The 23586-nt window shown below is 41.9% G+C and overlaps 1 pseudogene; it reads right to left on the bottom strand.

Moving 5' to 3' along the window:
• Positions 1–17005, bottom strand: part of LOC137064607 (GTPase IMAP family member 8-like) — a 58339-nt pseudogene extending 41334 nt beyond the window's left edge.
• Between the last annotated feature and the right edge of the window lie 6581 nt (positions 17006–23586).

Genomic DNA, 23586 nt, shown 5'->3' with positions numbered 1-23586 from the left:
TTCCATAAACAACTAAATAAAATTCATTTAAAGTCAATTACATTTTAGATGCAATATTTAGTTTTTGTTCTATTTCAGCAGTTAAAATCGTTCACACCGTAACGCGTCTCACTCACAGCAACAAGTGTTACTGAATGATTCAGCATTTGAATGAATTGTTTGAATGAAGGACTCAGTGACTCACTCATTACGTCACTTGTAATGAAGCTTGCTTATTAGTGAAATTATTAATATCATGGAATGGTAATTATTGACTTTAGCCTGGATTGATGGCTCTCAATAACGCAATATATCGTTGGGGGAAAAATATCACAATGTATTTTTTTTCCAATATCGTGCAGCCCTACTTTGTAACCTCAACTCTTCCCCACTGATCACTCCCGAGTGGCCTTTTTGACCTCGCTCCTCTCCGGGTGAGCATTTTGGTGACCACAGTTGTTGTGGCAGTCTAAATCGCCTCTGCTATCTTCTCTGTCTGCATTCACAGGTCACATGAAAGAAGTCATTGTAGAAAGAGTTCAGGAACAAGCTCAGGGTAAGTCCTTCAATGGGGAAAAGCCTGCTCCCAGCACTGTCGACCTGTTATTACCAAGTCCCATTCCCCTCTTTCTGAGTCCAGTTCCTTTTTTGTACCAAACGGTTGGCTACGCAAATTCCACCTCATCGCACCATCGACCTGCTACATGGGGCAACCTGAACTAAGGGTAGAGTATATCTGCTGTCCATCCCGGAGGAGAAGGCCATGGAGAAGGGCATCCGAGAGGCCCTCCAACAGGAGTTCCTCCGTCCATCTACGTCCCCTGCCGCTTCCAGCTTCTTCTTTGTGGGCAAGAAGGAAGGAGGTTTGCGGCCGTGCATTGACTACCGAACTCCCAGACCATCAAGTTCCGATATCCCCTTCCTCTGGTCCCAGTAGCTCTGGAACAGCTGCGTGAGGCTTACATCTTCTCAAAGCTTGAGCTCCGGAGTGCCCACAACCTGATTCACGCTCGCAAGGGAGTCAAGTGGAAAACCGCCTTCGTGACACCTTTGGGGCACTATGAATATCCGGTCATGCCATATGGGTTGTCCAACTCACCAGCCGTCTTACAGATTTACATGAATGAGATCTTCAGAGACCTCCCCAACCAGTTTGTCATCATCAAAAATGGCGACGGCTTGGGTACAGGGTTGATGGTGCTCCGGCATTTTTGCTTCTACAGCTGGATCTTTATTACCCAGAACCCGACCAAAGTTTGTGAAAACTATTCAAACACTAAGCCCTGTCCTTGTTAAACCTCAACTATATAACTTTGGAAATGGGAAACTCACCATATATCGTTCATTTTTAATCCTCGGTCCAAGGCGTACTTTACGCACGAGAGAATGTTATTCTAACCGTATCAAAGCAAACAAATTTTATCTGGTTTTATACCTCTTTCTACTGGTCTTGCTTGCGGGAGATATACAACTCAACCCTTGCCCAGGTTTGGATGCACCTGTCGTCAATGCAACGGGCCTCCTTCCTCCTTACCAACGAGTGAAGCTTTCTGCCCTGGATACCCACGGCCTGATCGACTCTACGTCACCCGGAATGACCCGGGTGGACATTTTTCAGACTCTATTGGCTCTATTCAACAAACTGAGCCTGGTCGGTGCCCCGGGCTACTCAGCTGAATGTGCTGGCCAGCGAAAATCACTCGTCCTCGGCAAAGTAAGACCACTCCAATCAGTATTGGCTAAAGAGAGACACCCTCTTCGGTAACACTTTACTTGAAGGGGTGTGCATAAGACTGACATGACACCTTCATAATCATGACATGACACGTGTCATGAATACGAATGAGTTTTATGCATGTTTATAACAACTGTCATTAAGTGTCATTCGCTTAATTATGTCATTGTTAATGCAATGATGACATTTCAAAGTTGTCTTTGTTATGACAACTTGACATAAACCAATACATCATAACCTGTCAGTGTCTTTGTCATGACAACATGACATTACCAAGACAACATAACCTATAATAAACAGACATGAAATGTCATAGCAGATTAATTATCAAATTTAAGAAACTACTTAGCTTTTTGGGTTTACATTACATTAGTTAGTAGGCAGCGTGGGGGAGAGGACGCTGGCGTTGCCTGTTCGCCGCTTCTCCACCCACAAATCATGTTAACTTTACTATTAAATTTAGATTTTATTTTATTTTCTTATGTTTGTGACTAGTCTAACAGTCAGAGCATGATTTGTGGGTGGAGAAGCGGCGAACAGGCAACGCCAGCGTCCTCTCCCCCACGTTGCCTGTTCGCCGCTTCTCCACCCACAAATCATGTTAACTTTACTATTAAATTTATATTTTATTTTATTTTCTTATGTTTGTGACTAGTCTAACAGTCAGAGCTACAATTGGGACTGTTGCTGATTGCTGATTGCTGGCAGCCACTGAGAGGACGTTGTTTGCCGTTTTTTCACCGCTTCTCTTCTGTTTTTGTTTGAATTTGTGGTTGGTTCTGGTTTGAAGGACATTTGATGTTGCTCGCTGCGGCTGCTCTCTCTTCTGGGTGTCGGCTGCTCACTGGTGGTCTCCCTCGGGCTTGAACTGCATGGTGGCTGAAGTTTGCACATTGTCATGAATATATTTCTTGACCTAAACTACAGTGGTAAAAGTTGAATTTGTCATTAACATGTCATTAAGTGTCAATACTGTGTCAAATTATTTCATAACAGTGTCATGAATATTTAGTGAATAAAAACTATTTCTCTTATTTTTATACATCTGAAGATAATTTATAAAGTGAAGTCATTTGACAAAGTATTATTTTTCTGTGTTGGTTTATGTGTGTATATGATGTTGATATATATATGTTTATTTTGTGTAATGGCCATTATTTGTGTACGTGTTCTCTCCTTTTTGCGTTAATTGGTGCTGGTCACCTGTGTATAAATTCATGCCTTGTGTTTTTAAGAGTCAGTTCTGTGAGAGGGCAGGTCTTAAAAATTAAATGATTGATTTTATTTCTCGAACTCCTTTTCATATTTTTAAGACATTTGATATTGTCTATTATCCAACCTTCTGTGGAAGCTGGTGGAGGAAACTTAAAAAATAAAATAAAACATTATGAACTGAAAAATATTAATGATGCTGTTATTAAAAAATAATTTGACAGCGTATTAACACCTAATTACATTTTAATGACAAATTAAACTTGTGACACTGAAATTTTTTTATGACATTATAATGGCCTCAGTCAACATCAAAACCAACCACATGACAGTTTAAGGTTAACCCTATAAGCTAAGTAGTTTCTTAAATTTGATAATTAATCTGCTATGTCATTTCATGTCTGTTTATGACAGGTTATGTTGTCTTGGTAATGTCAAGTTGTCATGACAAAGACACTGACAGGTTATGATGTATTGGTTTATGTCAAGTTGTCATAACAAAGACAACTCTGAAATGTCATCATTGCATTAAAAATGACATAATTAAGCGAATGACACTTAATGACAGTTGTTATAAACATGCATAAAACTCCTTCATATTCATGACACGTGTCATGTCATAATTTTGAAGGTGTCATGTCAGTCTTATGCACACCCCTTCAAGTAAAGTGTTACCGTTCCGGCTCTGTTAAAACCCTGCTCTGTTTAAATCAACTTTTTTTTTATCACATCCACCATCTGTTCCTTCTGTGTTTGTGACAATATAAGTATCAATAATTCTGAAATTTCACTGATATTTAAAATGCATATCTTGATCAAATCACCAACCAATAATTGTGTTAAATAATTCTGATTTCAATACTGACCAAAAATAATCGTGATTATGATTTTTGTCAAAATTGAACAGCCCTAACTTAAACCCAATTGAACATCTCTGGAGAAGACTAAAAATGTCTGTCCACTGACAGTCCCCATCCAACCTGACAGAGCTTTTGCAGAACATTTTTGTCATCTGCTTTATGCTCTGTCAGTAGATTGTAAAGTGGAGATTGATGTGAGAACATAAGTCAGCAACATTACAAAATGTAGGGTATGAATATTTTTGCAAGGCAAAGTGTACTCACTCATCTGTGATCTGATGTCTTCTCTCTGTTTCTTCATCCTCTTCATTCGTTCTTCTGCTCTCTCTTCCTCTGCTCTTCTTCTCTCTTCCACCTCCTGTAAAATCTTTCTGTCTATCTCAAAATGGCGGCCGTTGTTTTGTGCCACTGTCTCCTCAATCTTCTGCAGCAGCTCCTTGATCTGAGTGTGGTCACTCCTGTTGTGATTGTTGAGCACATGATACCTGTTCCCACATTTGTCCAGCATCCGCTGGAGATCCTGTCCTTCACTCTCAATGTGCTGCTCTATAGATGTGTCTGACAGAGAGTCTCCATGAGTGAACAGCACTATAGTGTGACCCCAGACTCTCTGACCGAGAAGATCCAGATGCTCCTGCAATGCTTTTCTCTCAGTCTCTGTAAATCTATCATCGACATCTATGATCAGTAGCACAGCGTGTGGTCCTGGAGGACACAGAGACACACTGAGCACAATCTCCTGTTTCAGTAACTCAGGACTCTCCTCTACAGTGAGATTACTCCACCATCCTGGAGCTTCAATGACAGTGATGTGTGTGTCTGCTACTTCTCCATGTCTCCTCACACACTGAGCAGATCTCTTCAAGTCAAACTCGTCTCTGCCCAGGATGGTGTTTCCTGATGAACTCTTACCAGCTCTTCTATAACCCATCAACACAATCCTCAGCTCTGAGAGACGATGAGCGTCACCTGAAACACAGAGAATAAAACACACTTATCCTCAGTGTCCGACCTCACATCAGTGTTCTGGGACCTCCCATAAGGCTTAAAAAAGTCCCCTGGTTATACATTAAAATTAGTATCAAAATATATAATGTAATGGGCTATATATAACAACAATATAACTTGTTTTAAACAAATTATTCTGCTGCCACTCACAATTTCATAAGAAGCTGCTCCAAATTAGATTAGCGTCTGAAAAACACGCTCAAGTGCGCCACAAGCTGTTTTCTGAAGGAATTTACTGACATCAATGTTGCTGTGTGACGCTGGCAATGCTGATCCCCATTTTCATCTCACGTCACGATGATGTATAATATAGGTATATAGTTAAGGTTGTGAAATAATTGCCTAATATTAACTCTACTTGGTGCTGCCCGGATATATTCCACAATGCCAAGATAACCGATCTTCTCATGTGAGCTGTCATTGGTCTATAATCGCTCATTAATATTAAAGTGTTTGAGATGATCAAATAAAAAGCTGGCAGGCTTAATGTTCACAGAAGCTGCTGAAAGCTGATCATGAATTCCAGCGCAATGCTTCAGTCATAAAGTGCTCCATAAACTCTCAACATTTAATATCTGTCAGCTGTTTACAACAGAAACTTTAAACAACCAACAGAAATATTTAGTGATGTACTAATATCTAGACATTTGTTTAATTTCACTAGTTTTAGTTATATAAAATATAAGCTAAGTGATTCATTGTAATTCGTAATGGGACATTCGAAAACGCTTAACATTTGGCTTACAGCTCTAAGACAGTGACCAAACTCAGTAAACATCACACTAATAAAGTATACGAAGTTGCTGTTAATTTCAACATTTGCTAATGCATCATGAAAAGTTTTCACTAATTTACTAATGTATGTTAATATCATTTAATGGACTTGACATGAAATAACAATAAACATTTGCATTTTTATTAACTAATAAAAGAATAATAACTACTGTAAAATCTGCATTGCAGTACATGAACAAACATTCCCTAATGGGACCTTTTTTGTAAAGTGTTACTAACTGGTCATTTATAGTTCTGAGAATGCTGATATTCCACCATGCGTCGATGTTTCGTGCAGCACACTGGTTAGAAAACCACTGATCACTTCAAAGCAGAGCTGCTAGATAGCGGGGGCTCTAGCTTCCGAAAAAGTGTTCATAACTTGTCAGAGAGGTTCGCGGATACCGTTGATGGGCCATACGTGGAGGGCCCACAGCTCGGGACTGGGATGCCAGATCTTCCCTTTCGCCGGCGTAAGGAGGTATTTCCTCAGCGGAATGGGTCTATTAAAAGCACTGTGGATACCGTCTCCCTGATCTTTTTTTTTTTTTTTTTTTGCAGCTGCATCCCGATCGGAGGGAGCATATAGAGGGAGTCTGGGCCAAACATGGGCCAGGGCATCCCTGCGTTTGAAGAAAAATATTGAACAGCGTGTGCTGTGCGAGCTGAATCGTTTGCGGGTGAAGAGACCATCCCCCTGGGGGCATGGGTCCTCTGGATAACATGTCCGGACCCTGATTCAGAATACCTGGCATGTGAGCCACCCTTAGGGAGCTCAGATTGTGCTCTGCCCATAAAAGGAGAAGCTTAGCCATGCAGTGAAGAGTCTGATCTCGGCTGCCCTTGCGATTTTATGTACGTTACCAAGACATGGTGGTTCTTATGACGTAAGTCGCTCGTTGAGTCTTGAGTCTATGACAGTGACTGTACTGATAAGCCTGCCCCTCAAAGGCGAATCTCAAGAATGGCCTGTAGTGGGGGGGCTATCTGAACGTGAAAGTATGCCTTTTTAAGATTTCGAGTTCGCCTATTCACTCTAGTAATCTCTGTCAGCGGCGGTAGCGCGACGGAACAAGAGAAGAGGAAGAGTGAGGACAAATCTGCGGCAGCGGCGGAAGAAGAGCCACGGCGGCGGCAGAGTGAAGAGAGCTTCGGCTTGAGTTTGCTCATGTCCTATAACATTCTCTCTCTCTCCGCGGCGCAATTCAGTGTGACGGAACGAGAGAAGAGGGAGAGTGAGAAGAGCTCCGTCTTTCCGCGGCGCTTATACGGCATGGCGGAACGAGAGAGTCCTCGCATAGAACAAGCCTGTAAACTCTAGAAGTGGCGTTGCAGCGGCAGACCCAGAGGGAATCCGGCGTCCTCAGGGCTGCAGGAATGTTCTGCTGGTTGCTTTTTTGACGGCGGTTAGCTTGATTCCGGAGGTCAGCGACGGTGTCAAAATCTGACACCTATGGTGAATCAGGGTCTTATATAGCCTCCTGTATGCTAATATAAGCCCTCTTTTTCGGTGGTCTCTCTGGAGCGCCCCCATTGGTTCGCTCCTCTCAGCCGCCTCACCATAGGTTCCTGCAGTTGCCGCGGCCCAGCCAATCAGAGCACTCCTCGCGCCGGGCTATGGCCGTGCAGGGCTATGGCCGTTTACATAGATACCTTTATTAGTAAAGTTTTGCTCCATATTCTCGAGAAAAGGAATTTTCCCCATACGCAATACGAGGAACCTCTCTCGAAAGGGAACCAACTTTTGTCGTGCGATGTCTTGTCATTCCATTGTAATCTTTAATAAAGTCATTTTTCTGATTTCACACATTTGAGGCATTGTATTACTTGTGTAGCGCCCCCTACCTGTCTCTAAGTAGAACAGCGCTCCAGATTCATTAACTAAATGCCTACAGATGTTGTGGTTAGGCCCCTCTAAAGTCACAGTAAAATACTATTCTTTAAGAAAGTTACTCAAAATTAAACTCTACACGCCCTCCAGAATAACTAGTAACTATTAAAGCTATAGAAAGAATAAACTCTGGTAAAAGTACCAAAAATAGAAGTGATTTAATTAGAAAAATGGAAATTCAAGGATTGATCAAAGAGAAGGAATGTCAGGATGTGAGTAATTCACACAATCACATATTCATGAATCATCAATACACACAATATCCCCCTAATAAGCAAGGATATAAGGAAATAATCACTAAAGTGGTCAATAAGTCACAAAACCCCACTTAAACTGTATTAACAGGGTTAATGCCAGGAATTAAATGCAGAAAAAATACTCTTTGTGTATCAAAACGTTACTCTGAATATTACCCATTTATCAGTGCACTGAATAAACTAAAATGAACCAATATTAAATGTTGTGGGCCCACACTCACACACAAAGCAGAAATACACACCGCAGTATAACCCAACCCGTTGCAGGCCTGAATCGTTGTTTGTGTTCATTGTGGCCGGGAAAATGAAAATGGCCTCTTCACTCTCCTGAGCACAAACAAAATCAACACAGATACCTAGATTTCCTCGCGCAGATCCTCCCTCTCTCTCTCTCTCGGCCTCGTGCCACTCCGCTCTTTCTCTCTCGGCCTTGTCAGCGGACGAAACACACCTCCCTCGCAGCCAGAGGAACCCCAAACAACGCGGGTATTTGGGGCTGTATCTGGTCCTCAAGGTCTCCCTCGTTGTGAAGGAAAACCACAACGTGAACAGTCTTTGGTCTATAGACCGTTATATATATATATATATATATATATATATATATATATATATATATATATATATATATATATATATATAACGTCCGCGATCGTCACCGCTAACAATATATAAAATGGCCGCGACCGACTGAAGCAAGACCGCGGTATAAAACAAACATACACTGAGAACCGAGTTATAAAACAACAACAATCAACACTTTGGTGTCTCACACAGGTCACTATATACAAATTAAGTGTTTTAATCTGATGAGTTATCAACCAAACACTTTTTCGTTACCGCAATCTATCAGCGTCACTCTCCAAAACCGCTGCACTTCTCACTCCCCTCTCTCGTCTCTCCCGCGCACCCCCTGTCCACCAACACAGCGTCATAGAGGCGGGACTTCAACTCTCACTGACCAATAAAATAAAGGAATACCTAACTTGTAGGTTAAAACCACGCTTTTCTATCTTATTTTACATGTGTGTATCCCAATCAAACTTGCTATATATGATTGCGTCCTTAAAGGCATACATACACATACAATCTCAATGTGAAATTCACTCACATATGATCTGGATTAAAACCATATGAAACCAAATAAATATGAAATAAACCCATTAACTGTAAAACTGTATTCTACTGGGTTACATGCTTCCCCTTCTAGACATCTCATGACCCCATGAGATTACTTCTCAAAACTTTAAAGCTGACTTTAGGCTCAGTATTAAGTGTTTTCTTTAGCACACTGAGTACACTGTGCCATAGGGTGACACCACACTGTGTTACAGGGTTTCTTCTCTGACTCTTCCCCACCCTCAACATTTACGACCATCCCTCTACGAACCAGAGTTAAAGGTCGGTTAGTGGGCCGTCCTAGACTATTATAGCTCAGTCTGACTACTGGGCGTATGTCTCTTTTGGGCCGAGAATGGACAATCTCTACTACCTCTTTGGTAGAATTAGCTATGCTAGACTCTTCCCCTTCTTAATCAGGATCTCCCATTTCATCTGGACTTTGATCTGACAGTTCTCCATGGCCTTCCTCAGTGAACATTGGCTCTGCCATTTCTTCACGGGGTCCATCCATTTCACCTCCACAGCCAATAGATTCCTCCTCCATTGCAGATTCCTCCAGTGGGATACACTCTGGTCTGTGCTGTCTCTCAACCCTTTGTGGGCAGTAATACCACAGGTCCTCCTCTTCACTTTCAGAATCATTCCTCAATTCACTTCTTGTTCCGACCACATTCCTTTCTCCTAATCCTCGTCTCCGTTTTCTCTCCACAGATCTGGTCCTAATTTCTGATGGTGCAGCAACTTTCTTTGGTTCCTCCGTGTCAGACAACCTCACATGGTCCCCAACTGGTAAGAGATGGTCGCGGTGTAATGTCCTTACACTTCCCATTCCCTTTTCAGGTTTCATGCGATACACAGGTAAGTTCTTTAGCTTTTCCACCACCAGGTAAGGAACAGAATTCCATTTGTCGTCCAGCTTGTTCTTTCCAGTCAAAGCCAGATTTCTTATCAGCACACGATCTCCCACAGTCAAATTCTTGTCATACAACCGTTTGTTCCGCTGCTGACTTTTCTGAGCAGTTTCATTGGCTAACTGATAGGCTCTCTCTACCTCTGATTTCATTCTTTCCACATACTGTTGATGGCTACCAGGTCCCTTTCCATCAGGGGAAGTCCCAAAACACACATCCACTGGCAGACGAGCCTCTCTTCCAAACAGAAGATAAAACGGTGAGTACCCTGTTGCCTCGTTCTTTGTACAGTTGTAGGAGTGTACTAATCTGTTAATGTGCTGGCTCCATCTGTTTTTCTCCGCAGGATTCAGGGTTCCGAGCATGGAAAGCAGCGTTCGATTGAACCTTTCGGGCTGGGGGTCCCCTTGTGGATGATATGGCGATGTTCTGGATTTCTTGATTCCCAGCATACTCAGGAGCTCTTTTATGAGACCACTCTCAAAATCTCGTCCCTGATCTGAATGGATGCGGGAAGGTAAACCATAGTGAACAAAGAATTTGTCACACAGTATCTTGGCCACAGTCAGAGATTTCTGGTCTTTGGCAGTGAACGCTTGGGCATAACGTGTGAAATGGTCAGTTATGACGAGAACATTGCCAATTCCTTTAGAGTCAGGCTCAATTGACAGGAAATCAATGCACACTAAGTCGAATGGCCCACTGCTGGTCATGTGATTCAGTGGTGCAACCTTCTTGGGTAACGTCTTTCTCGTTACGCACCGGCCACAATTCTTAACATACTGTTCTATGTATGTAGACATTCTGGGCCAATAGAAACGATCTTTCAAGAGTTCAGTCGTTTTCTCTACTCCCAAATGACCAGAGTCATCGTGCAAGGAGTGCAGTACTTCAGATCAGTACCTCTCAGGTACGACGAGCTGCATTTTTTCTCTACCACAGGAACTTTGGGTTACTCTGTACAGAAGTTGACTCTTGATCTTTAACTTGGGCCCCTGTCGCTGTAACAGAGCAATGGTAGTATTGGAACTCCTCGCCGCTGTAAGTACTTTTCCTGACTCCACTTTGTGCTTCACTACACCAATCACAGGGTCCTCCTCTTGAGCTTTTCTTAACTCTGCATTAGTCAGCTGTTCCATGTGACCCAGACCCAACGCCGTGGGACAAGAGAATGCCTCTGGAATACTCTGAGGGGAAATGCCTAATTGCTCCACCAGTCTGGACGATGGCTCCTCACTTTCAGCAGTCACAGCTAACTGACAGATGGCTCTTACTCCTGACTTCGGAATTTCCTCCCATTCCGAGCAAGCAGTGGAGTCAAAGGGGTAGCGAGATAGTACATCTGCGTCGATGTTGTGACTTCCTGGCTTGTATTGTAAACTGAAGTTATAAGTAGCTAGGGCAGCTAACCAACGGTGACCAGTCGCACTCAACTTGACACTTGACAACACATATGTAAGTGGATTGTTGTCGGTTTTCACCACAAACTGGGCCCCATATAGATAGTCATGGAACTTGTCCACAACTGCCCACTTGAGCGCCAAAAACTCTAGCTGATGAATGGGGTAACGGTGCTCAGATGCACTCAACTTCCTGCTTGCATAAGCCACGGGCCGCAGTCCACCAGAATGCTCCTGGTTCAGCACAGCTCCAAGTCCGCTCAGACTGGCATCTACATGCAGTACATATGATTTGTTGGGATCAGCGAAAGCGAGTACTGGGGCATGAGTGAGACAGTAAATGATTTTATGGAAAGCTGCTGTACAGATGTCATCCCAACGCTCTCCAAATGGCTCAGATGTTTTGTAGTATTTCTTGCCATCTGTCGTGTGTTTGTTTTGCCCAGATGTTGGTGGGTAACCCTTAGTGAGTTCTGTCAAAGGCCTCACAATGGTAGAGTAATCCTTTATGAATCGCCTGTAAAATCCACAAAACCCCAGAAATGACCTCAATGATTTTAGGTCGGTGGGCCTTTTCCAGCTGGTTACTGCTTCAATTTTGGCTGGGTCCGGTGATACTCCAGCAGCTGACACAATGTGCCCCACATACCTAACCTGAGACTGGCAAAACAAATTCCTTGAGGCATACGTTCAAACTGATAGAATCCCAGGGGACAGATAAATGCTGTCTTCTCTTTATCTTCCTCTGCCATGGCTATCTGATAATATCCACTACGTAGGTCCAGGACAGAAAACCATTTACTACCAGCCAAACAGTCCAGGGCATCATCAATCCTGGGAGTGGTGTACTGATCGGGGATGGTACGAGCATTTAGAGTTCGGTAATCAATGCACATCCTGATTGCCCCACTCTTCTTCCTTGCTATTACAATGGGCGACGCATACGGACTCCTTGACTCTTTAATGATTCCAGCCGCTAATAGTTCTTTGATATGACGTCGTACATCCTCGATGTCAGCAGGCGCGATGCGTCTGGAACGTTCTCTGAATGGTTTGATGTCAGTCATTCTAATAGGATGCTCAACCCCTCGAGCTAATCCCACATCCCATTCATTGGTAGAAAACACATCACCTCTGGTGGATAATTTCTGACGCAGTCTCCTTTCCCAGGCCTCAGGAATGGATGACTCACCAAAATTAAACAAGCTAGGGTCTATTTCTTGGGAGGTCTGTTCTCCAGAAGATACGGTGACGGTGTCGGTGGGATACACATTGGCAATTACTGTGCCAGCAGGAATGGAAATGTCCTTAGATGTTTCATTATGGAGCAGAATTTTGATCTGTTGACCTACAGCTGAAGATGGGAGTACCACTGGGGTTATGAATGTTCCAGCTGGAAGACAATCCTCCTCTGGCGTGTCTACCACAAATATCTCTCTTTGCAAAGGCAGGTCAGTCTCCACTTTACAGACAACACACCACTCTCCCCTTGGTGGAACTACACAATCACCAGGCCCTATCCATCTGATTTTTCCTTCAGGTTTGTCAGAACGAGTGTCTGTCTCTTGCTGTTGAGGCAGATAGATGGCAGAGTGTTGAGTCTGGATTCTCAAAGCACGTGCAACACCGGATTCATCAGTGTCATGGCTAAGAGCAGCAAGGCGTCTGAAGAAACTGGCATTGGTACCAATAATAACTGGCAATTGGGAAGGGCCTTGGGGTTCAGGACATACAAGGGCCAAGATGGATATTGGCTCCTCCACACCCATGACAGAGGCTGGGAAAGTGACATCAACTATTATATATCAATTATAAGGGTAACTGGAAGAACTGAGGTCCCATATGGACAATCCAGTCAAGGGATGAATGGCACATCAGGCAGGTTCTTGGAATACCAGCTGTCAAACACAATGGTCACTTGTGATCCGCTGTCTAACAGTGCCTGACATTCTCGGCCATTCAACTTCACTTCAACAGTTGATGCAGGTCCTACTAGTCCCTTTGGAAGACTGTTGGGCGTACAGATGTTTGTCTGGCTCCTTTTGGAAAAACAGGTGTGGTCTGGAACAGTTCTATTTTCATCTGTCTCATGCTTTCCACTCTTTGCCTGCCTCAAAGAGCGAATCAGCTTCTGAATCACTTGATCAGAATTTGGGGGATTTTGACACTTGGTGGCAATATGGCCATCTTCTCCACACCGGTAGCAGAAGTAGTCATCTCTGGATCTGGTTGACTGGTATCTCGATGTGGAAAGAGATCGTGAAGGTTTTGACCGCTGCTCTGGAACATGAGGTGGGCCTTGAGTGGAACTGACACTCAGAACTGCTAACTGCTGTTGTAAGTGTTGGACCTGTCTCTTTAACTCATGTATTTCTGAATTCTCTGTGTTTTCAATCTTCTTAAATGGTTTTTCTTTAGTTTTAATCACTAATGAAGAAGACAGGGCTTTGGGCTCACCTCCACTTATTTGGGCTCTCAATTCTTGAAGCTCCGCCTTGAGTTCCTGGAAGACAGAAATGCTGGTTTCTTCCTCTTTATGGAATTGTATGGCTTTTGCTTTAGCTGACATTCTGTGCTGGGATGCTTCACTCTCTTCTGCGTCACGTATTTCCTTTAACAGACTCAGAAAAGACGGTGGGTGACTTTTTCTTTCTCTCAGCCTCAGTTGGAGCAACATCATGTCGGAATTCACAGCCCCTCTAATCAGCTGTTCCACTCGTACTTTATCTACCAGTCTGCGGGACAGTCCATCTCTTTCCACTACTTTGCTGAGGGTTTTCTCCATCCTTCTTAGGAATTCAGACAGCGCCTCCCCTGTGCCCTGGCGCATAAGTCGAAACTTGAAATATAAGTCCTCACCAGACTCAGATGATCCAAAAGCGTTCTCCAATGCTTCCAAGCACTGCAAAGCACTCACTTCAGGATCGGAGAATCTGACCGCTCTTACAATGTCCAATGCAGGACCCTTGAGGCTTTCCACAATTCTGCAGCGTTTTTCCTTTTCGGAGCAGTCACACTCAGTTATCATCAGCCTGGCTTGATCAATCCAGTTTTCCAGGTTCTCCTCTCCCAGGGGGGTTGGAACTACAGCTGAAAAAGTGCGCAAACGTCTGTATGCATTGCTATCACTTGGGAGTTTACCGTTTTTTCCAGGACTTCACCCATGGCACGTATTATGGATTCAGGGGAACAGTCAGCAGTACTGTGTGGAGAAAACAAAGCTTGAACATCACTGAGAGACTTTCCTTCTTCCTTCAGGAACTTTGTGAACTTGGCAGTGAAACCTCCAGCCGCTGTTTCAGATGCCGATCCCTGTGTCTGGATTACAATGACTGGCCATGGCTCTTTCTTTTCTCCCCATGACATTTCAGGAGGTATGCGCTTAGAGTCAATAGCGTGTCTGCACTCACACAACACCAGCAGAGACGTTGAGGTAGGTCCTTCTCTCGTGTCTCGTACACAAACTCTTCCTAGCGCTTTTACCGCTTCCATCACCTCTTCAATTTCGGCCACTTCTGTGTGAACAGGTACATTTAATAGCATTAAAGCATGAGTCTCATCAATGGCAGCATCTTTGCAAAAGCGGGTCAACTCTGCTTGGAGACAAGGGTCATTCGCTAGAGCCATGCTAACTCTTGTGGTTCACAATCACTTCGAATGGAAAGAGTGGTTATGTGAGCTTAACTTTTTCTTCTTTAGGATACGTATTTATGACTTGCCAGAGGGAGATCCCGGACGAGCCCCCACTTTATGTAGCGCCCCCTACCTGTCTCTAAGTAGAACAGCGCTCCAGATTCATTAACTAAATGCCTACAGATGTTGTGGTTAGGCCCCTCTGAAGTCACAGTAAAATACTATTCTTTAAGAAAGTTACTTAAAATTAAACTCTACACGCCCTCCAGAATAACTAGTAACTATAAAAGCTACAGAAAGAATAAACTCTGGTAAAAGTACCAAAAATAGAAGTGATTTAATTAGAAAAATGGAAATTCAAGAATTGATCAAAGAGAAGGAATGTCAGGATGTGAGTAATTCACACAATCACATATTCATGAATCATCAATACACACAATATCCCCCTAATAAGCAAGGATATAAGGAAATAATCACTAAAGTGGTCAATAAGTCACAAAACCCCACTTAAACTGTATTAACAGGGTTAATGCCAGGAATTAAATGCAGAAAAATTACTCTTTGTGTATCAAAACGTTACTCTGAATATTACCCATTTATCAGTGCACTGAATAAACTAAAATGAACCAATATTTGATTAACATTTGGTGTCTCACACAGGTCACTATATACAAATTAAGTGTTTTAATCTGATGAGTTATCGACTAAACACTTTTTCGTTACCGCAATCTATCAGCATCACTCTCCAAAACCGCTGCACTTCTCACTCCCCTCTCTCGTCTCTCCCGCGCACCCCCTGTCCACCAACACAGCGTCATAGAGGCGGGACTTCAACTCTCACTGACCAATAAAATAAAGGAATACCTAACTTGTAGGTTAAAACCACGCTTTTCTATCTTATTTTACATGTGTGTATCCCAATCAAACTTGCTATATATAATTGCGTCCTTAAAGGCATACATACACATACAATCTCAATGTGAAATTCACTCACATATGATCTGGATTAAAAACCATATGAAACCAAATAAATATGAAATAAACCCATTAACTGTAAAACTGTATTTTACTGGGTCACACTTGAAAATCATAAAAAGGAGCCAGACACTCTTTTCCGCATGTTTACTGTGAAGAATGGTAAAACATTAAATGCTGCATGCATATATTTGAGGGAGGTGGTGGGCCATTGCAGCTGACCATACCAGCGTTGGCCCAACATAACGTCAGTTTGCTTCCTAAGAACTAACCCTGGAGCAGGTTATGTTCAGAGAGTGAGTGGCTACGCCCAGGTATGTCACATAACCTGCTTACCTGGAATACCTGGAATATCACGAGTGTCCGCATACACTGACAACTAAACATTCATGATGATACCCAGATAATAGTCCGCTTGCTGACGATTCGGCTATTTCGATCGCTGTGTAGGCTATAATAAGACATTTTAATATTTCAAATGATCATCCATGTATATGCACCACATTAATGACAAAACAAGACGATCAAGCTGTTGTGGGAAAAAACCTAATCATATCTTTCACAGCAGTAGCTCTGTTTAAAGGTTATGGCACGCACACACTCAGGAATTTGCCTATCCAAATTATTTCCGAACTTCCCAGTGGTAAACAAGACATCAGAGAGCATTTCCCCCCTTCCGATAGCACGTGAAGTCAACATTAATAATTTATGGTTAACTAAATTATGAAGAAATGAGAATCGTTTCATTCATTCATCAGGAAAAAAACAAAAACACATTACATAAAACTATTGTATTTCAAAAATAGCATGTTTTCAGTAAGTATAGGCTATAGTCTATCCATATCCTTTAAAAATATGGAACATGCACCGCAAAACTAAATTAATGAACAAATCTCTCTTGCGCGCACACACTGGCACAAGCACAAGACAGTTCCTGTAAAAAGTTCTTGGTACAAATTGTTCCGGGTAATTTTGGTGGAAACGGGGCTATTTATTTATAAGCATAAGCGACTTTATGGAGAACAAAAAGCAAACCTAAATGTCTTACAAAATATTCTTGTGAAGTGAAAGCAGCAGCAATGTCTCACATAAACAGCCAACACGCCGAGTTTGATTAAAAGTATTTATATATATATATATATATATATATATATATAAGACGATGCATTTGTAAAATAATAAATACTTACTTAAGGCCATTTTGCTTCACACGTCTCAGTCGGAGTTCCAGATCAGGTTTCTCAGCACTAGTTGTGTTTTTCTTTCAGTGTCTGAACTTTCCACAGGTGCTTCAGAACAGGGGCGGGGCTACAGGTGCGTAGAAGTCTGCACAGGTGATCTTAGAGGTCGTTTTACACACACACTAAAAATAAGAGGTTAGCCAGTTTTTCAAAAGAGATCATTTCTTTAAATCCAAATAATTTAAAGTGACTTCACCTGGCAAACTTAAATCTATAAACTACCATATATATTAAAGGGATCCCATGGTGTTGAGACTTGTATGGCTTAATACAACATAAATGATGTCTCTTACTGAATTATGTAGTAGAAAACCCATGAAAGATCTACATTTTTTTTAAAATCGATTTTATATTTGGACCATGGGCGGCGCCATTTTGTTTGCGTTCTAGGTTGATGACGTTATCAGGGACTGCAAATGCATTATAATTAGCAGTTTATTGCAGATTTATTTGAATAAAAAATACTCTTTACTATTACACAAATGTTCTAATATAATTGGACTTTATTGAAAGGACGCCCAGTCTTTTTTGACATAAAAGCTTACAGAAGCTACATTTTTGAGAGAATCGTCCTCAAATTTTAATCAAAGCATGATCAGACATTCAGTTTTATATTTAGGTTATTTTCAGGGCATAAAAATTAAAATCTAATATTTTTTTCCATAAGGGAATAATAAAAAAATAAAAACGTGAGTCACTTACATGCATATTTCCCCTTGTTTTAATCTGTCCCTATACTATTTGAGTTATTATGACTTTTGGGTAACATAATTTAAAGTGTCTAGTTTAAAATAAGACCACATTTATGGATATAGACCATAGGGTTTAAGAGCTGCAGACATTTTTATTTGGGGTATGTCATTTTTTTATTTATTTCTCAGCACAGGGCGAGGGTTAAGAGAAGACAGTTCTACATTTGACTTACTCATTTCTGCAGACTTGAGCAAACTCTGCCGATTTCTTCGTAGTATCTGCCCATCTTCTGTTTGTACCATAGACCGTAAAAAAATATGGACGACTCGACATCATCCGTTTCCGCTTGGCAGATTTGAAGCTTTCAGGCGCCCTTGCACGGCGCGGACATCTTGGGACCGAGTCTGCGCAGTAGCGATTTCGGGACCGGAGTTGCGCAGTAGAGCGCAGGAAGTAGAGCAGGAAGTACAGCTGCGATATCAAAAGCCCGCCCACACTCTCGTAGATGCAGAACAATTAATAATGTTGGTGTGAAATAAACAGTTATGGAAATGTAGAAATTAAAGCTAAAGCTCTAATCTGCTCCCAAAAATTTCGAAAAAAGTCCGTTAGTGCCTCAGTGACAACTTCACTCAGAGAAGCCGCCAGTCTCAGCTGTCAATCATGACGTCACACCCCCCGTTTTTATAGCATCAAACAACTAACTCAAAGTAAACTTATTTTTAAAACGAACACCTGAAATGAAATCATCGTGATGATAACTGCCTTCAGTGACATAAACTAACTTTGGGGAAACATTTTTGAAGAGTAATTTTATTATTTAGTTTGCCTCGCGTCCATTAGAAAACACAGAGGGGCGGCTATACTGGGACCGGTCACCGGGGGGCGATCGAGGCGCGAAAGCTTCAGTAAATGAGAGGGAGACTGCAGGCTTGGTTTGTACCAAATAAGACCTGGGATTTATTTCTTTTAGGACAGCAGCTTTCTTTTTCCAGCCTGTTGGCCCCTCAACTTTAACCACATCTTGATCATAAAGGGGTTTCAATTGTCTAGCTCCCTTGTCATAATATTCTTTCTGTTTCCTTTTCTGATATAGCATTTCTGTCACTGTCAAACTTTTGTTTTCCTTTTTTAGAGTCAATTTTGGCAAAGTGTCCCGCAATTTACGGTTCATCAGTAATTCTGCAGGAGACAATCCACAACCAAGTGGGGAAGCACGATTACTTAACAAAGCCAACCACTCATCTGAATTGCTTGCTGTTGCTTTTTTCAATAGTCTTTTTACAATTTGCACCCCTTTCTCTGCTTTTCCATTTGCCTTTGGATACAGCGGGCTAGACGTTGTGTGCTTGAAGTCATACTGCTCCGCAAACAGTCTGAATTCACGACTACTGTACTGAGGACCGTTGTCACTATGAACAATGAGGGGAATTCCATGTCTTGAAAAAATCTGTTTCATGTGATGAATCACATCAGTTGTTGTTGTAGAACGCAACTGTTCAATTTCTGGATAGTTTGAATAGTAATCAATAATCACCAAAAAATCTTTGCCATTCAACTGGAACAAATCAGTTCCAACCTTTTCCCATGGTTGAGTAGGCACATCAGCTATTAGCATGGGTTCTTTTGCTTGTTTATAATGACTCAAACAGATGTCACATTTATTGATCAATTCTTCAATGTGCCTACTAATTCCAGGCCAATAAACAGCTTGTCTTGCTCTTCGCTTGCATTTTTCAATGCCGAGATGCCCTTCATGTATGCGATGAAGCATATCTGGACGCATAGACCTTGGAATGACAATTCGATTTTTTCGCAGCAACATGCCACTGCATACACTAAGTTCTGCCCTCATTGGAAAATACTGCAGACACTTGCCTTTGCTCCATCCTTGCTGAAGAAGAACCATCACCTTCTGCAACTCAACATCTTTAGCAGTCTCCTCCACAATACGTTTCAATATCTCATTCGAAAAGGGCAAAGAGGAAACCACAGTACTCACATGTCCTTCCAGTTCGTCCATGATGGGACTGCTCTCTGAAATAACCGGTGCTCGAGACAGTGCATCAGCCACAATGAGAGACTTCCCAGGTGTATACACTAAATGAAGATCATATTTTTGCAATTTCATCATCATACGCTGAATTCTGGTTGACATATCATTTAAGTTCTTTTGAATGATCGATATCAATGGTTTATGATCTGTCTCTACTGTAAAATTAGGTAATCCATAATCATATCTGTGGAATTTCTCACAACCAAATAGTAACCCCAAAGTTTCTTTTTCAATCTGAGAGTAACATTTTTCAGTTTCTGTCATAGATCGAGAAGCATATGCAACAGGTCTCCAGGACTCTCTCATGGCCTGAAGCAGCACAGCTCCTAGTCCATCCTGTGAGGCATCTGTAGAGATCTTAAGTGGATGAGTGTGATCAAAAAAAAACCAAGACAGGTTCAGTAGTCAATATCTCCTTTAACTTCTTCCATTCTTGATCATGTAATGAAGACCACACAAACTCTTTATCATTTTGTAACAATGCTCTCATGTTTTTGGTCTTGACTGATAAATTTGGCAGGAATTTTCCCAGAAAATTGACCATACCTAAAGCACGAAGAACCCCCTTTTTGTCACTAGGTGGAGGCATATCCAGCAAGGCTTGTACTTTAGCCGGATCTGGTTCTACGCCTTTGGCAGACAGCTTGTCACCCAAGAAGGTTATTTCTGTGACTCCAAACTGACACTTACTTTTGTTTAACTTTAAATCATGGACTCGAATTCTTTCCATCAGTTGTAATAGTCGCTGATTGTGTTGTTCAAGGGTAGAACCCCACACAACTAGATCGTCAATATATACACGAACACCATCAAGACCTTCAATCAGGGTTTCCATTGCTCGATTAAAGATTTCAGGAGCTGATTTAATTCCAAATGGAAGACGCAGAAAACAATATCTTCCAAAGGGAGTATTGAAAGAGCAATATTTGCTACTCTCAGAATTCAATCGAATCTGCCAGAAACCATGAGATGCATCTAATTTACTAAAAATTGTGGCACCGGACATTTCGCTAAGAATCTCTTCACGTGTAGGTATCTGATAATGCTCTCGTTTGATGTTATCATTAAGATCTTTAGGATCCAAGCAAACTCTTAATTCACCATTAGGCTTTTTCACACAAGTGATGGAATTTACCCAATCTGTTGGTTGTTCAATCTTCCGTATCACTCCCAATTGGGTCATACGATCCAATTCCTGTTTCAAGGCCTCTCGCAGAGGGACAGGAACCCGACGAGGAGCATGAATAAAAGGGGTAGCATCTTCCCTCAGTTGTATTTTGTAAGTAAATGGCAGCGTTCCTTGACCTTCAAAAGCATCTGGAAATTGATTCACAAGATCAGTAATAGAATCATATCCAGTCTGGGCGACTACATTTTGGTTCACTTGATACACTCTTCTAACCAACTGAAGGTTTTCACATGCTCTATCTCCTAGAAGAGATTCATGGCCATTTGGGACCACAACAAACATTAAATTCTGGGTCATTCCTTTAACTTGTATTTTCAATCTAGAAAAACTCCCTTTGTTTCAATTGGTTGTCCATTGTAGGCTTTAAGGGGAACGGTGCGTTTTTTAATGAGAGGTCTTTCTTTCAGTGCTTTCACATCTCTGATATTAATTAGGTTGACTTTAGCACCAGTGTCTAATTTTAAAGGTAATATTGTCCCATTAGCCACAAGGGGAACAATCCACTTTGATGACTGTGCAGACTCCATCATGGATACCTCTTTTTCCTCCGAAACCATCTGAACATAAAAGGAATCACTCAAGGTATCACTATCATCTGTGTCCTCTTCCACTACCTGCACTTGGTGTTCTATGATAGATTCTTTTGAGAAGCACATTTTTGCAAAGTGGTTTAGGCCATTACACTTGGAACACCTTTTGCCAAATGCTGGGCACTGTCTGAACTTATGTTTAGTCCCACAACGTTTGCAAAGAAAAGTTTCATTGTCATTGCCTCTACTATTTCTTGCATAACTTCGTTTCTTGTCTCTATACGAAATGGCATCTATTGCTGTGGCTGCATTTTGAAAGGACATTGTTGTAGCAACATCAAATTGCATCTCATGCTGTCGCGCTAATTCACTGGACTGGCACAATTCAACAGCACGATCCAATGTAAGCTCGGACTCTCGTAGTAATCGTTCTCGTATTTTCTTATTCCATATACCAAACAATCTGGTCTCGAATCATAGAATCTCTCAAGTCGTTAAAATTACAGGTTTTTGCCTTGATCTTGAGGTCAGTAAGAAAGCAATCAAAAGCCTCTCCTTCATGCTGTATTCGAGTTCTAAACACATATCGTTCATATGTCTCATTCTTCTTTGTCAAACAATGAGCATCAAATTTTTCCAATACCTTGTCCAGTTTCTTCTTGTCTGCCTCATCCTCAAAGATAAAGGTGTTAAAAACCTCCACAGCATCTACTCCAGCAATCGTAAGTAGCAGGGCAATCTTTTTCATCTGCAGCGGCCGTTTGTCCAATGGCTGAAAGTCTTCCAATGTGCATCAACACTTCCACACAATTTCAGTGAAACAGGGGGTTTAATGGTGTCCATTGTGTTCTTCTTACCCCACTCCTGGTACCATGTATTATTCAGGCATCAGACAAATCAGATCAACTCGAGATTACTGGAACTGGTTTCTTTATTCCACATGGGACTTCCATCACATACAAGTTACCAACCACTTCTTCACTCAATGCACCCCACTTTATACTCCCCATTACTGCCATCTAGTGGACCAAACAACATCCCACTCATTACAATCACCAAAACAACCTGCCTCTCTTCCTCACGTTACCCTATCCCATCGTCCTACATAGATATTTCCCTCTGCTGGATACATTAGGCATTACAGTTAATCTATGATATCAACACAGGGATTGAGGGTTATGTATGCGCGCACGCAGTGCGTGTGCGTGCGTGTGTGTGTAATTCGCGCCGATCTGTTGGGGTGTATGTGTGTTCGCGCCGATCTGTTGGGGTGTGTGTGTGTGTGTGTGTGTGTGTTCGCGCCGATCTGTTGGCGTGTGTGTGAGTCTGTGTGAGAGAGAGTTTATGTGCACTTATGTTTGGGTGCGTGAAGTCGGACAGCTGTTGTGTGTAAATCGGCTGTACACTCATTATTGCGGTGCAACATGAGACTGAATGACTGCACTCGAACATGTCCACTATGATGTCGGACAACTCTACAAATGGCCGTCCCTTCAAATAATGCCCTATTTCAGGGTATAGGGGGTCGATTTCAGATTCAGCCCCTGTCGTGGAGACTGAGCAGCCCAACATCTCGATTGAGACAGCAGTCTCTCAGGTGTGTGTGCGGCCGCCGATCTGTTTGTGACTTGTGTAGGTGAGTTTGTGTGCACATGTATGTTTGAGTGTGTTTTAAGTACAATTACAAAGCAATTCATTGGTTTTGTTTAACTCTGAAACAATTTTCGAGTTGCGTTGTGGTAAAAATAGCTACGGGTAATGCCAGCTGATTGAGGAGTTCAACCACTCTACGTCATCAACCTAGAACGCAAACAAAATGGCGCCGCCCATGGTCCAAATATAAAATCGATTTTTTAAATAATGTAGATCTTTCATGGGTTTTCTACTACATAATTCAGTAAGAGACATCACCCAGATAGCATGGTGACATTGATTCAATGTTGAAATTCCATCAGAATCATCATTTTGGTTGAGGTTGAAATTTCAATGCTAAGTAATATTGGATCAATGTTGAAAATTCAATGCTAACACCATACTGGACTAATGTTGAAAATTCACTGCTAAATAATATTGGATCAATGTTGAAAATTCAATGCTAACACCATACTGGACTAATGTTGAAA

This window comes from Pseudorasbora parva, chromosome 25 (genome assembly GCF_024679245.1).
Source record: "Pseudorasbora parva isolate DD20220531a chromosome 25, ASM2467924v1, whole genome shotgun sequence".
NCBI classification, from domain to species: Eukaryota; Metazoa; Chordata; class Actinopteri; order Cypriniformes; family Gobionidae; genus Pseudorasbora; species Pseudorasbora parva.
The sequence above is the reverse complement of the archived record's forward strand: the minus strand, read 5'-3'. Positions and strand labels throughout refer to the sequence as shown.